Consider the following 14,022-nt stretch of genomic DNA (forward strand, 5'->3'; position numbering starts at 1 on the left):
TTTCTCTTATGCAAGCAGTAAAGTCAAATTTGAGACAATAGTTTATTCTTATTATAGCCTCCTAGAGGCATTTTTGAAAACTGCCAGGAAAAGTGAAAAAAATTTAAATAAATTTAAATGTACCATATCTCTAGTATCTATTTTTTCTTAATTCATGTGAAAACATATCTTACAATCCTAAATTAACTGCCATTATTTAATTAATAGGCATGACATTATTTTAAAAACCCTTGAGAACATCTCTTGAAATATTTGGTTATTCATTATGTCACAGTCAAGAATTGCAAAGACCAGAGGTTATGACCTGTGTCGAAATAAATCAATTGCAGTCATGTCAAAGGTATTACTGTAACCTTCTAGGGCTCAACCAATTGCACGTATTTACGCACACTGTAATACCTCTTATTGAACTTGGAGAAAGAATGCAAAACCGATAATCCTGTTATGTAATTGTGCAGCTGAATTTGTTCTATTTAGTTTTACCACAGAGACATTTAAAAAAAAATAAAAAAAATAAACATATTTGTAGTTTACAGTTGTGCCCCTGTGAGAGTGCCCAGAATGGTGAGAGTAGTTTTTTTAATGATTTTTTTTATTGCACTTCATTTTTATAGCACAGACATAATTTGGGGCATTTTACAGAGAATGCATATAGTTCATATTATTGACTCCCACACTGGAGCTTCCATTCAAATGTCCTTATCACATCCTCACTATGGGTCAATTTAAATAGAGTCAAATAACCTACCAGTTAAGAAGAAACTGACTTTACACCATGCAAACAGTGGGAGAACAGAGGGTGATGTTACCATTGTGGAAATCAAACTGAAAAAGGCCAGCACTGCAAGCCACCAAAGCTAAATACTGTGCCATCTTCTTCACATTAAGGGCAATGGCAAAGTAGTTGACAGTTTGTTGCCTAGGAAAAGGCACATATTTGTGGCAGTACTTTCCTAATCCAATTTAATACAGGGGTTATAATTCAATTAGACTGAACATTTGCAGGTTCTTTTTTTCTTTTTTTCTTATTGTTATAAATGCACCTCCAACCATCATGCGAGTATGTGTTTTTAGGGCAGAGAAGAGCAAATCCTAAAGTTAACAGAAATCATAATTCATTGGAACTATCCATTGTCTGCCTTTTGTGTCCATTTCCAAGAAGTAAGAATGTACTTTATCAGGCTTGCAGACACTAGGGGTAATTTACTAAGTGTATTATGCATTGTGTAAAGTACAAAGAGGGGTGCTAACTACCTGATTTTTTGTACTTTTGCACCAAATACATTTCCCACACTTTGCTTCCTATGTGCAGCAGGTCTTTGCCTCCAAAATGGAGTGTTGTATTCCGCTGAATAAAAAGCTGCCTGTGTTTATCATGCATTCACTATCCAGGCCTCTACCCACCTCCAATTTAAGCATTATTCAGATGTATTTTTAATCCAGTGGAAGGTACAGAGGGCAATACCCAAGCTGTAGGCCATTAACACAGCCCCCCTTGGTGCTCTTGCATTTGAACATTCTCTTCTATGGGGCAGAATTACTAAAGGGCGAAGTAGCCATTGCTAGCGACAATTTGCCAGAAATCTCATCCGCAGGGCTTTCGCCAATTCACTAAAAAGCATAGACGACAATTTGATAGCAAAAGAGACCGTCGCTAGCACAGTTTCGCGCCCTATCGCCAGGCGCATTTTCACTCAGGCGAATGCTCGTTACTCTGCAAATTCGCTAAAGTGCGAATTTTACAGAACGTTACCTCTTTCGCCAGAGTTTCCTTTGCCACCTTATACTAGGCTAACTGATAAAACGAAGCTACATCTTCCTTAATCTTATGTCAGTGTCATCATATCCTGTATCCTGGAAAGCCATAAAAGAAACGCAGGCGCCCCAATTTGAGGGACAAGCCAGAGTTGTTTTAGGATGGGCTCATGTGTAGGACATTAGAGGATCTCTTTAATTTTTATTTTGCTTCCTTGGACATGTGTAATAATAAGTAGCACCAGTGCCGGGCCAAGCCGACTGGGCGCCCTAGGCGACCCAGCCGGCCACTGCACTCCCCTCCGTGCTCGTGTGCGTGCTCCTCTCTGTGCACGCGCTCCTCTCCGTGCGTGCACCCCCCATCCACCGTGCGCACACATGCGCAGAGCGACGGAGGGGAGGGGAAAAACCGAAGAGGTGAGCTCGGCAAGGGAGAGGTGGAGGGCAGGGGAGATATGACCAGAGGAGAGGGGAAAAAGCCGGAGGGGGAGAGAGCTGGAAGGGAATGGAAAGGGAGCGCGAACATGGACTAGGGGTAGGCAGAAGACAGGTACCTGCCCAGCGCCCCCCTTTCGTTGCGCCCTAGGCAGGTGCCTCTTCTGCCTACCCCTAGTTCCGGCCCTGAGTAGCACTTCAAGCATTTTATCCAACATCTCTAGTAATGATGTCCTTTATGTACCTGCCCTATTCAAACTGACCTAAGTGTAAGAGCACTAACGAAGTTTCGCTAGGCAGAAATGAACACTAGTGAAAGACATCTAAGAAATGCTAGTGCTGACGAATTAACGCTAGCAAAACTTCGCCAGCGTTCGGCTACAGAGATGCAACTTTGCATTTTAATGAATTAGCGTAGTGGTAACGAATTAAGCTTGGTGCAGTTAAGCGGAGCGTTCGATGGTGAAAATTCGCCCCTATATGTTTAAGGGCAATATATGAGGGGCTTTTTGCTAAAAGAAAGTTATAATTTAAAAAAAAACAGAAAAGAAGTAAAAAGTTGATTACATTTAAAAAGTAATACAATAGATTTATACATACTAATAAATATGTGGCACTGACCTTACCTAGGTTCATGTCCGGGCCCAATGTATATCTGTAATGAATTACACACAGAACTGCCCAGTAGTGCATCATGGGAGGCTGGGAGTTGCCTTCATTCTCACAGTTACTACAGTTCAGGACCTATACATTCCCATATGCCTTGACCGTATGACTACCTGCCTCTTTGTCTACGTGCAACTCGTTCCCACCATTAACAAAAAATGATTCTAAAACTATGGGGCAAATTCACTAAGCGCCGAAGCGCCTAACGCTAGTGTCAATTCGCTAGCGTTGGTCATTTTCGTTACTTCGCAAATTCACTAACGAACGCTGGCGTAAATTCGCTAGTGTTACTTCGCACCCTTACGCCTGGCGAATTTTCGCAAAGGACGTAACTACGCAAATTCACTAACACGCGCATTGTACTGAACGCTACCTTTTACGCTAGACTTCCTTCGCCACCTCAGACCAGGCGAAGCACAATAGAGTAGATAGGGATTGCTTCGATAAAAGTTCAAATTTTTTCTAAATCCCAAAAAACGCTGGCATTTTTTCTATATTATGGGTGATAGGCTGAAAAAGATCGAAAACATTTTTGGGGCTCCCCTCCTTCCCCCCTACATTTCCGAACTCATGGCAACTTAACTATACAGTGGGCACATGTGTAGGGCAAAATAAAAAAATTTATTTGATGTTTTGAAGGTTTCCCAGGCATTTGTATTTATTGTACGTATTCCTCCATTGAAATTTGAATTTGGCGCCATATGCAAATTAACCCTCTCTAGCGTAACTTCGCTTCGCTTAGCGAATCAACGCTAGCGCAACTTCGCAACCTTATGCTACCCCTGAGCGCAACTTCGGATTTTAGGGAATTTGTGGAGCGCTGGCAAAACTACGCCTGGCGAAGTGTGGCGAAGTGCGGCGAAGTTACGCCTGGTGCAACTACGAATCTTAGTGAATTTGCCCCTATGTGTCTAATACAGCTGCATTAAGTTGGTGCTTTCACACTGTGTGCCTAGTTTATTACAGACATATTTAGGCAACTGGGACACTTGTTCATATTAATCAGTGAGAGCAAGCTGATTTTTTTCTCTGTGGTTAAGGTCTCTGTAATTGTAACAGCTTCCATTGACACTGGGAAGATGGGAGGCACTTATCTAGCCTGCACCTCAGGAATATAGCATACGGAAATGAATAAGGAAACTTGCAGGCCAGATCTGAAAGGCATTTCTCCTGGGGAATACCAGAACACTAATATCGGTGCCACCCAGCTATCTAGGAGCAAATGAAATAATAGTGCAGTGTTTATGCATTAAATGCAACTCCTATCCAACAAGCTCCAAATGTATAGTAGGGCCACAAACTGGTCACCAGTTAGGAACTAGTTACATTAGTGCAACATAACGTATTTGGGGTGGACAAAGGAGGTGAATACCAGCTCAGGTTGGATGTACTTCCAAGTAGAATGATAGAGTCATGTTTTGTTGAGGGCCACAGGATAATAATGGACACCAGTACTCCGTGTTCCCTAGACTGGCTTGTCAATGTAGCATGAGAAGCTGCCACTCATCTATCTAGTTGGAGCAAGCAGGAAATTAAAGGGCAATTAAACCCTTAATATAAATAACAACTATCATGATCTGGTTTTGGGAAATAGAATAGTGAAACAGCAGCAGCAGGTTGTCTAAAAGAGGAAACTAAGTGCTTTTTATAATTCTTATTTTAATAAAAAATCAGCAGTGCCATTTATTTACATTGCACAGTAAATTTTAAAAATGCCTGGTTGGACTGCTTCATTGTATTTTTAGGACATGAAAACACTTTATTTACATTGCACTACACAGTAAGCTTAATTAAAAAAAATGTCTGGTTGGACTGCTTCATTGTATTTTTAGGACATGAAAACACTTCAGGGGCAAAAATACAATTAAACCTTTAATAAAATATACTGAAAATTGAGAATATTTCATTTTCCTAGAGATAAAATCAAATCTCTTCTAGAGAAACCTTGTAATTTTACCCCAGGCGGTTTAGATAGTTTCGACAAGCTAAAATCACGCACAGAGCAATGCCATGTTTATGTAATCTAAAACCTCATATTATATGTAAAAATGATACGCCCTTTGTATTTCACTCAAGCAGACGGAAACTGACACACCTCGCTTTCTGTAAAAACCTAGCAGATTGCCAAATATTTACCCAACATTTAAATATAAAAATGTGCTATTATTCCCATTTAACTTCCTTTGAGCTGGGATAAAGGAAAAGCTGCTACTGAGTTAAGAAATTCTTAAGGACCAGATTTAGAAAAAGGGAAGGATAGTGTACACACATGGTTCTTTTACTTATCAGGTGAAAGTCACTGGGTTTAGTAGTGAAATATGTTTGTACTGGGGAAGAATGGCTTAAAGAAAGGATTTTTGTTGTAGCCCTAAAATAGACATGAGTGTAGAGAACATTTGCTATATAACATAAAGATTTTGCAATGATGCCTGTAATGTCTGTAGTGTGGTTACCTTTCATACAAGCCCTATTTATTTGGCTTATGCTGCTGTATGTATGATGTACAGGTATGGGACCTGTTATCCAGAATGCTTGGGACCTGGGGGTTTCCGGATAACGGATCTTTCCGTAATTTGGGTCTTCATGCCTTAAGTCTACTAGAAATTCATTTAAACATTAAATAAACCCAATAGGCTGGTTTTGCTTCCAATAAGGATTAATTATATCTTAGTTGGGATCAAGTACAAGCTACTGTTTTATTATTACAGAGAAAAAGGAAATCATTTAAAAAATTTGGATTATTTGGATAAAATGGAGTCTATGGGAGACAGCCATTCCGTAATTCGGAGCTTTCTGGATATCGGGTTTCCAGATAAAGCTCTAATAAATTTGCATGCCTATAGATTAACTATTTCCTAGTGATAGCTGAATTTTCCCCTTTTGCCTTCGCTGCGAAATTCACAAAACAACTGAAAAATTATTTTCGCTGGAAATTCGCAAATGTATTCACCGGAGGCGAAAAACGGAAATTCGCTGCAATAACTATTCTTTCCTTCTCCTTTAACAGTAACATAGTCTTATTAGCAAATACAGTATAAACTGCCACACAAGTTTTATCTGTCCTGAGTCTATAACACTGGGTAAAAACTGTCGGAGATGCTGGGAGTGGCACCTGCTGGTTCGCATTTGAAAACGGCTTCAATTACTGTATATTTTGCAAAGAAATGTCCGATTTGTTTTGCTAAATGCACTTGGTTATTATTTTGGAATTACGACTTCTTTAAATGTAAATAATCTACTAACAAATTTCTCCCCCGGGGGTTCTTCCCTCCTCCCTTACAAAAAAAAGAATTGAGTGTGCTACAGGTATATACCCTATAATCATGGGTCAGTAATGCACTCAAGGCCTCCCCTTGAGATAGCTGCAAGGCACAACCAGAATGCATTCAACTGCACCGCCCATCCAGCCTGTAGTACAGTAAGAAGTACGTTTTTCTTGGTGATATACCAAATACTGATGTGTAGTCTCTGTATTACTTTCTTAGATATTCAATCTCCATGGCCTTGATGTTATAAGAATTTAAGAACTTGTGCATATGCACTGATTCTTGTCATTAATAATAAGACATTAATCCATAATTAATAATAATCATTTCTCATATATGCACATATCAGCCATTAATAAGCCTGGGTTTTGAGGAACTATCCACTTGCTCTTCAGGGGACTTTCTCTGTTTTGTTAGAAAGCCTTGGCAGGAGCCAAGGGGGTATATCTACTATACCAGTGATCAATCTCTCCATTTGTCTCTACATTTTAAAAAAGTCATGGAAAATCCATAGGACTCTGGAACATTACATTTAAAAGACGTTAGCCTTAAAATTTCAGTTCAAAGTTGAAATTTTACAAAATATGTACAAATATTTACATTCACATAAACCAAAACCATTTTATTTTATGTGCAAGGGGAATACATTATATACGTTTGTGCTAAGGGTAATCAGCAGAGCAAAACAAAGTATGGTAGCCAAAAAGGCATTGTGAAAAAATGACAGTCAGAGGCATGGCTTAGAAGTCTGTATTATATTTAAGCTGCATGGGATTGAGGTTCCCAGAAGGGGAAAATAAAGGGGAGAATAGGAGCAATATTTAAAGGTTTTCTTAAGATAATGTGTGGTAACAATACCTGGTGAAAGATAGAATTGTGGATAATCTTAGGTAGTGTATTGACTAACAAAAGATAGTATGGAACATTTTGCAACTGAATCCATGACATTTGCAGAAACATATTTCAAATATCAGCAGACTGTACTTCTAGCTCTCATTGGTTTCAAATGTTTTATTGACTAGTGAAAGTTTAGATTTTCCTTGCCTGGAGAAAAACCAATGTTGTTTGCCATAACATCTCTTCTGTTTTAATGGTTTATATTAAACATGAACACTTTCCTCTCCTTCCATGTTATTGCTAGATTCTTAATTATACCATTATTGCTGTAGAAGCCATTAATGAAGATTTTGCCAAATAATTCTCCTGACTGAGAATGACCTGTCATGCTGTCACTCTTTGACATGGTGATAAGATAGCCATGTGCGCACACTCCTTCCTTTGACCAAACGGTGTTGTAATATTTAGCACATCACATTTAGTACATTGCCGCCATTTACTTGCTAAATAAACTGAGTTTCTTCCAGGTCTCTGTTTTGCTAGGCTACTTCAAGTCTTGTTCCTTTGTTTTACCTTCACACGTCTAGACTTCAAACCCTCCCGACTCATATGCAGATGGACAATACAAAGGAGTTGCTTTTTTGCATTTACCAAAGGAGGAGGGGGACCTCAGTCACCTCTGTGATCTCACTATATTTCTATGTATATAGATATAGTTTTTTTTATTCAACTAAAATTTGACTTAATGCAATGTGTAAAGTGCAAAAATGAATGCAACTTTCAATGGTTTTACCCACAATCCAAGACTATTTTCCAGAATTCCAGTAACTGTATTGGTGAATCGTGCACAACTGGCAAGATAATATGGTGCAAGAGATGTTTGGACTGATGCAAGTGCCTTTGGAAACAGCATTTACACATGGACAGCATTTGGCACTGCACCTTATGTTTGTAACAGAACCCCTAATGTTCTTATTATCTAAACAGGATATTGTCTAGATCTTAGATAAGTTGAACATAACTGATATAACTGTTTATATAGATATATGGAAAATGCACTTTTTATTAAAATAAATGAAAACACCACAGAATGCCTGTTTCTTTACTACTGTTTCAAATAAAGTTTTTTGCTGTTTTAAGATATGTTAAACCTTTAATATTGACAGGGGAATACACGTTAAATACACATTTTAAATTTTTTTTTTTAGAAAAGGTGAAATATGTTTTTGAGGGTATATTTAAAAGACAACATAAAACCCAAGAGGCTTGTGCACACCGGTTTATATTAGGAATGGGAGCACAGAATACTGATCATGTAGCTAAGTTACTTTAAAATCCAAATTCTAGCAGCCTTAGTAGTAGACTGATGCATATTACTGACTACCCCGTTATTTATTCAGACATTAAATGCACACAACTAACATTTAATCCATTTTTCTCTGTAGAATGTGGCTGTATAAACATTTTCATTGTTACTTTAACATTTTGAAGAAGAGGGTATGTTATTATCCCTGAATGGTAGTTTTGGATAAAATAAACTTATTAAAGATCTTTAGTAAGATTCTGAATCTCAGTAACTCACTGGCTATAGGCACATGGGTGTTTTTCTTCTTTTGGCACAGGAAAGCCCATACGCTGCCTTGCTCTCCCTGTTTGTGCAGTGACAGGCATGGGATTAGCCTGTCAGCGCGCACACACAGATCAGATTTTGGTGTGGAAATGTGGATTTTCACAGCAATATCTGCTCTGTGTGTCTGCTTTATTAATGGCTATTGGATCCTAAGGGCACCCGTTATATCAAGAATTTTAGCCTGCTATTCTCCAGCTATAATCAAACTCTTATCAAGGATGTAACAAAGGAGATCCAACTTTTCTTGTGGGGTTGGGGTATGGATATGGGACCCAGAAGTATAAGGATCCCAATTTCAATGCTGACTGTGTCTCATTTTTTGGACATGGTTACTAAAATGTTATAATGGGGGGGGCTATTATCTTCAAGTTATATGTCAGAGACTTATTTTTCATTCTAGAAATGCTTAACTTGTGGATGTTGAAATAAGGCAACATCTGTTGGACTGCAGCTTTGACATCCATATGTAATGGTTTTGTCCCCTTTTGTATTATTTCTTATAACAATTTCAAGTATGCATTCAAGTTGCATCTGTAACATAATATAATTAATAATGCACCCCAACTGTAAAATATAAGGATATTATAAGTCACAGAAGATTTTCATGGCTGTTTTTATACAGGTCATGGAACTTGACTAAAATCCTCATATTTTACAATGGGGGGGGGTGCATTATTTATTATAATACACAATTTTCAGTGAGTCTTTTGACAGATATTGCATCACTAAACTCCAATTATAATGGATGACTTCATTAAGTTAAGGATTTCATTTACTGGATATGCATGGTTCTTAATAATTATATTGTAACAAATGCACTAGAGCCACAAATATCCTGTAAATGATATCCTTATAATTGGTGCTTAATGAAGTCATGGGTTATAATCAGAGCTTAGTGATCATTTCTGTCACGTGACTCACTGAAACTTGTTTATCATAATAAATAATGTACCCCCTTTTGCGAAAAATGGTCACCTCGAAGTTCCATCTGCCTCGTGTTTTTATATGGTCATGGAACTCCTCGGTAACTTATAATATCCTTATATTTTACAAGAGGGGGTACTTTATTCACTATATAATCAACATCTTTGATCATTGTGCAGTAAAACTAATAAAAACAATATGAACTTGCATCTCATATAAAGTATGCTTGTCCTACAGCCCGCTAAATTTATAAATGAGTTATTGTGGTTTTATTTATCTTTCTTCCAGCAGAAGTCAACAAAGCAGAATACAATTGCTTCTACTTTATTCTTACCATTACAATACCACAATAGAAGGTGTGTGTTCATCCAGGCTAACTACAGGGTGTGTGTGTTCCAACCAATTCTTTTATTTGACTCGTGCCTCACATAAAACACCCCAGGCATGTGTTCTACACAATAACCGTACACACTCTTCAGTGTCATTTTAGTTTTTGTGTGTACACATAACTGTGTGTAAAAGGATTACTTTGTGCATGTCAAATATGACTTGCTGGCACAAAATCTTTTTTTCTGAAGGAGGTAATCCCTTCGAGTAACAATAGTGATGACACATAGAAATGCTTTGTCCCTTTGGCACCAAAATACAGTATACTAAAGGCAGAAACAGATTTAAAGGGACAGTAGCTCCAAAATATAAAAAAATCACCAAAATGCATTTAATGTACATACAGTATAAGGACTACTTACTCCTTATACTGTATGAACAGTAAATCCATTTTGGTGATTTTTAAATCTGTTCCTGCCTTTAGTATACTGCATACTAAATAACATAACTAAATTAATACATGCATACTAAAATAACAATGTTATAGGGAATTTTGCAGACAAAGTAGTCTGCAACATTCCCTAAAACATTGTTATTTTAGTATGCATGTCATTTTGCTTGGATTATCTTAAATTCCCTTAAACACAAAAACTTGAAGGTGTAATTTTTAAACACAAGTTCAGTGTACAAAGTGCAATTTAAGACAAAATACACAGCTTTTGTTTTAATTAGAATGCAGCATTTTCCCCATGCTGTAATTCCAGCATAATCTCAGCCACTATGGAAAGGTTTCTACTAGTGAGGGTCGCATTTATTCACCAGGCGTGAATTTGTGGCGAATTCCCGCGATTCGCCGCCAGCGAATAAATTCGCAAAACCCGCGAGAAAATTTGCCAGCGTCAAAAAATTTCACCAAAAACGTATGCCGGCGCCCAAAAAAAAGGACGCCAGCATCAAAACCGAGACTCCGGTGCCGGTTTGCGAATTCTTTGCTGTTTTGCGAATTTTGCGGGAAATTCACAAATTTGCATGTGTTTTAGGAGGAAGATAAAATAGATGCACAACTGAACACAACCAAAGAAGCACAAGTAGTGGATGGTGTCAATTCAAGCAACTACTGCATTTTTGCTTAATTGCGACTGTGGTTGCAGTTGCAAATCTCTAAAGTGTTGCCTGGTTTAGTATTAAAAGCCGGCTTAATACACCAGAGCTTATAGAAAATATGATGCAATAAATGCATAACTTATATTTTAAAGAAAACATTATTGCATGAACAAAGTAGAAATGAATGGCATATTAATTAATTTCAGTTTATTTTTTAATGTTAATGGTCTTTAAAGGCACAAACACCTTTTTGCATTAGGATTTATTCAAGGAGATAAAAGTTCAAAATATATTGGGAGGGCATTAAATAAGATGATCTGTGGCCAAAATCTCTACAAAATAAGTTATTTTATTGATATGACCTATATTTTTGCTTGGATTCGGTATCTTCCTTGTGTCTTCTTTTGTTCTAAATGAGTGATGTAGTAGTGTATATCAGGTCTCTGGAATTATATTATAAGAAATACACTTCACTGTGATTGGTACAGCAACAGTAAACATGATGGCTTAAGTCAACAATGAAGAAGATATGGAAAAGCATATATCGCATTGGTGTGATCTAGCCAATCTATTTGAAATTCTGGTTTACAAATGAATCCTGTGAATCTTTGCCTTCTTAAATTTTCTAGAAACTGCCAGGACATATGTGATGCCTACTGTTAATCCCTCTTGGGTGGGAAAAGGGCCCCTAAAATATTATATGTTTATTATGGTTCCTTTAGATGTACCCCATCAGGGTAGCCAGAATGAAGTTTGGTACACAGTATGACTGTCTGCTTCTGTCAATACTGGTATGCATTCCTGGGGGCAGATTCACTAACTGGCGAAAAGTTGCCATCGCCCGCTTCAAACCCATCGCTACACTTCACCAAGCGAAATATTCACTCAGACAACACTTATTCACTAAAATGCAGAGTTTCATTGTGGGCGCCTAACGCTGGCGACTTTTCGCTTTTGTTACTTTTGAAATGCGAGCAATGCAAAGCGAAGGTGTGCTAGCGTTCATTTCTGCCTAGAGCAAATTTGTGCTCAGGTTAATTTGCATACGGTGGGAAATTTAAAGTTGAATGGACATCTTTATTTTATACAGTATGTTGCAGCAAATACATTACATTTCCACTGTTAATTACCCATGTCCAGGGAACCTTAATAAAGACAATAGAGTTGTTATAATGTTATAATAATGTTATAATACACATGAGCCCACTGTATAGTTAATGTTCCAAATTGTTAGAAAATGTACGGGAGAAACTGGTTACCCAAAAAAAAAATTTTAGGACTTTTGCAGGCTATCAAAAGACTATAGCGTTTTTTTTAACTTGATGCTTTTTCCACTCACAAATTATAATATAAGTAACAGAAGATTGAGGAAGTCCTATGCACTCCAGTGCACTTCGACTGATCTGACCTGTCGAAGGCTCGCCAGCGTTTGCCACTTCGTCCTTTATTAAATCTGCCCCTTGACTTAGTGCCCTGTGTATTGGGAGTTAATGCAATAAAACTAGTCAGTGTTTGCAGATGTCCTATTTCTAAAACTTTATATTGCTCAGAAATGTTTTATTACCGGGAATCCAAAACTGATACGACTTTGGCTTCCAACTATTTTTTCTCATTTTGTTAAATGAAAATATTATTTCATCAACTTTGCCCAAAAGAAAATAACACTGAAACGAACAGCAGATGCATATCCTAATATACCATCATTTATAGAATGTGACGTGGCTATTGCCCTTTTTATAAGTGTTTAGATTTTTCTGTCTGGTTCAGATTTTGGTTACTCGACTGGAGTTCAGTGCCTTGCCAGCAGGGTGCACGTTGTTGTAATTAGGCTGGTCACACACACAATTGTTGTACATTTCAGTTTATTTATGATCTAACGGTATTATCCACTCTGAATGTGTTGCAGTTGACTTGCCTGATATACCCACATCCTGCTCTGATGGGCAAAAATAGAAATCCAGGTTGATCAGTGACTCAATATGAAGCAGGATTGTGATCAAACTGCACTAACATGTGGCCCATCATCCAGCGAAACTACTGGTTTGACATTGGGTTACTCATACCATGCAAAACCAGCACTGCCCTTCACTTATTAATTATTAGTAAATACCATGTAAATATTTAAGTAATATTATTTCAGTCTCAAAATCATGAAACTTGACTTCTGTATATTTTATAAAAATCCTCTAACGAAAAAAAAAAGACACAGTGCTAAATAAAAAGCATTTGTGTATGGTGTCAAGTGGTTTCAAGCTGAACTTTATGGCATAAACACAAAAATTATTTTCACTACAAGTGGGAATGTGCTTTCTTCTTTTTCTAATATATACTGGTTGAAAGGTGCCAGAAGTATCCACTTGTGCCCAAGTCTGCCTTTTTTATATGAAATAAATCTTATTAATCTGTTCACTGTAAAATGAATAGGTAACGGTATTGTTCACCTTAATATTGACCTTTCGTTTTTTGTATATTTGTACAGAAGCTGTCAGGTTAGAAAATCTGAATTTATCTCATAATTAAAATTAAAAAGCCCGACCAAACACTCATGGCAGATTTTGCCTTATTTATTAATAAAATAACAATAAATAGGACCAGGGAAAAAAAACAAGTGAAACTTTTTTCTTGTTTTCGCCCGAAAACCCGGAATTTTTCAGATTCTCAGTCTAAACCTACAAGTCTGAGGTGGCGGATTTTCTGATTCTGGATTTTTTTTGCTGCATTGGGGTATAATACAATAAATCTCAGAAAATTTGACAAAAAAAAAATCTCACAAAATTTTTTTTTGCCCAAAAAACCCTGACCAGAAAAAAAAATCGAGTTTAGTAAATAACCCCGTAAAAGTTAATGTTAACTTTATTCCTCTTTTTAAAGTGAAGTCTCAACTGCTCTAGCCGCTCTCCTACCTATGAGTGGGGAGAGAGGATGAGGGTGGATGGAAAATACTGGCAGGGGGGCAGGGAGTGGGCCAGTAGGGGGCAAGTTAGGGATTGCTGTGTGCTGGGCCCCACTGAAGATTTGGTCACGGGGGGCCCAGTCCACACTAGTTACACCACTGATCTACTGCTTCTGTGTGAAACA

The sequence above is a fragment of the Xenopus laevis genome, chromosome 2L (genome assembly GCF_017654675.1).
Source record: "Xenopus laevis strain J_2021 chromosome 2L, Xenopus_laevis_v10.1, whole genome shotgun sequence".
NCBI lineage: Eukaryota > Metazoa > Chordata > Amphibia > Anura > Pipidae > Xenopus > Xenopus laevis.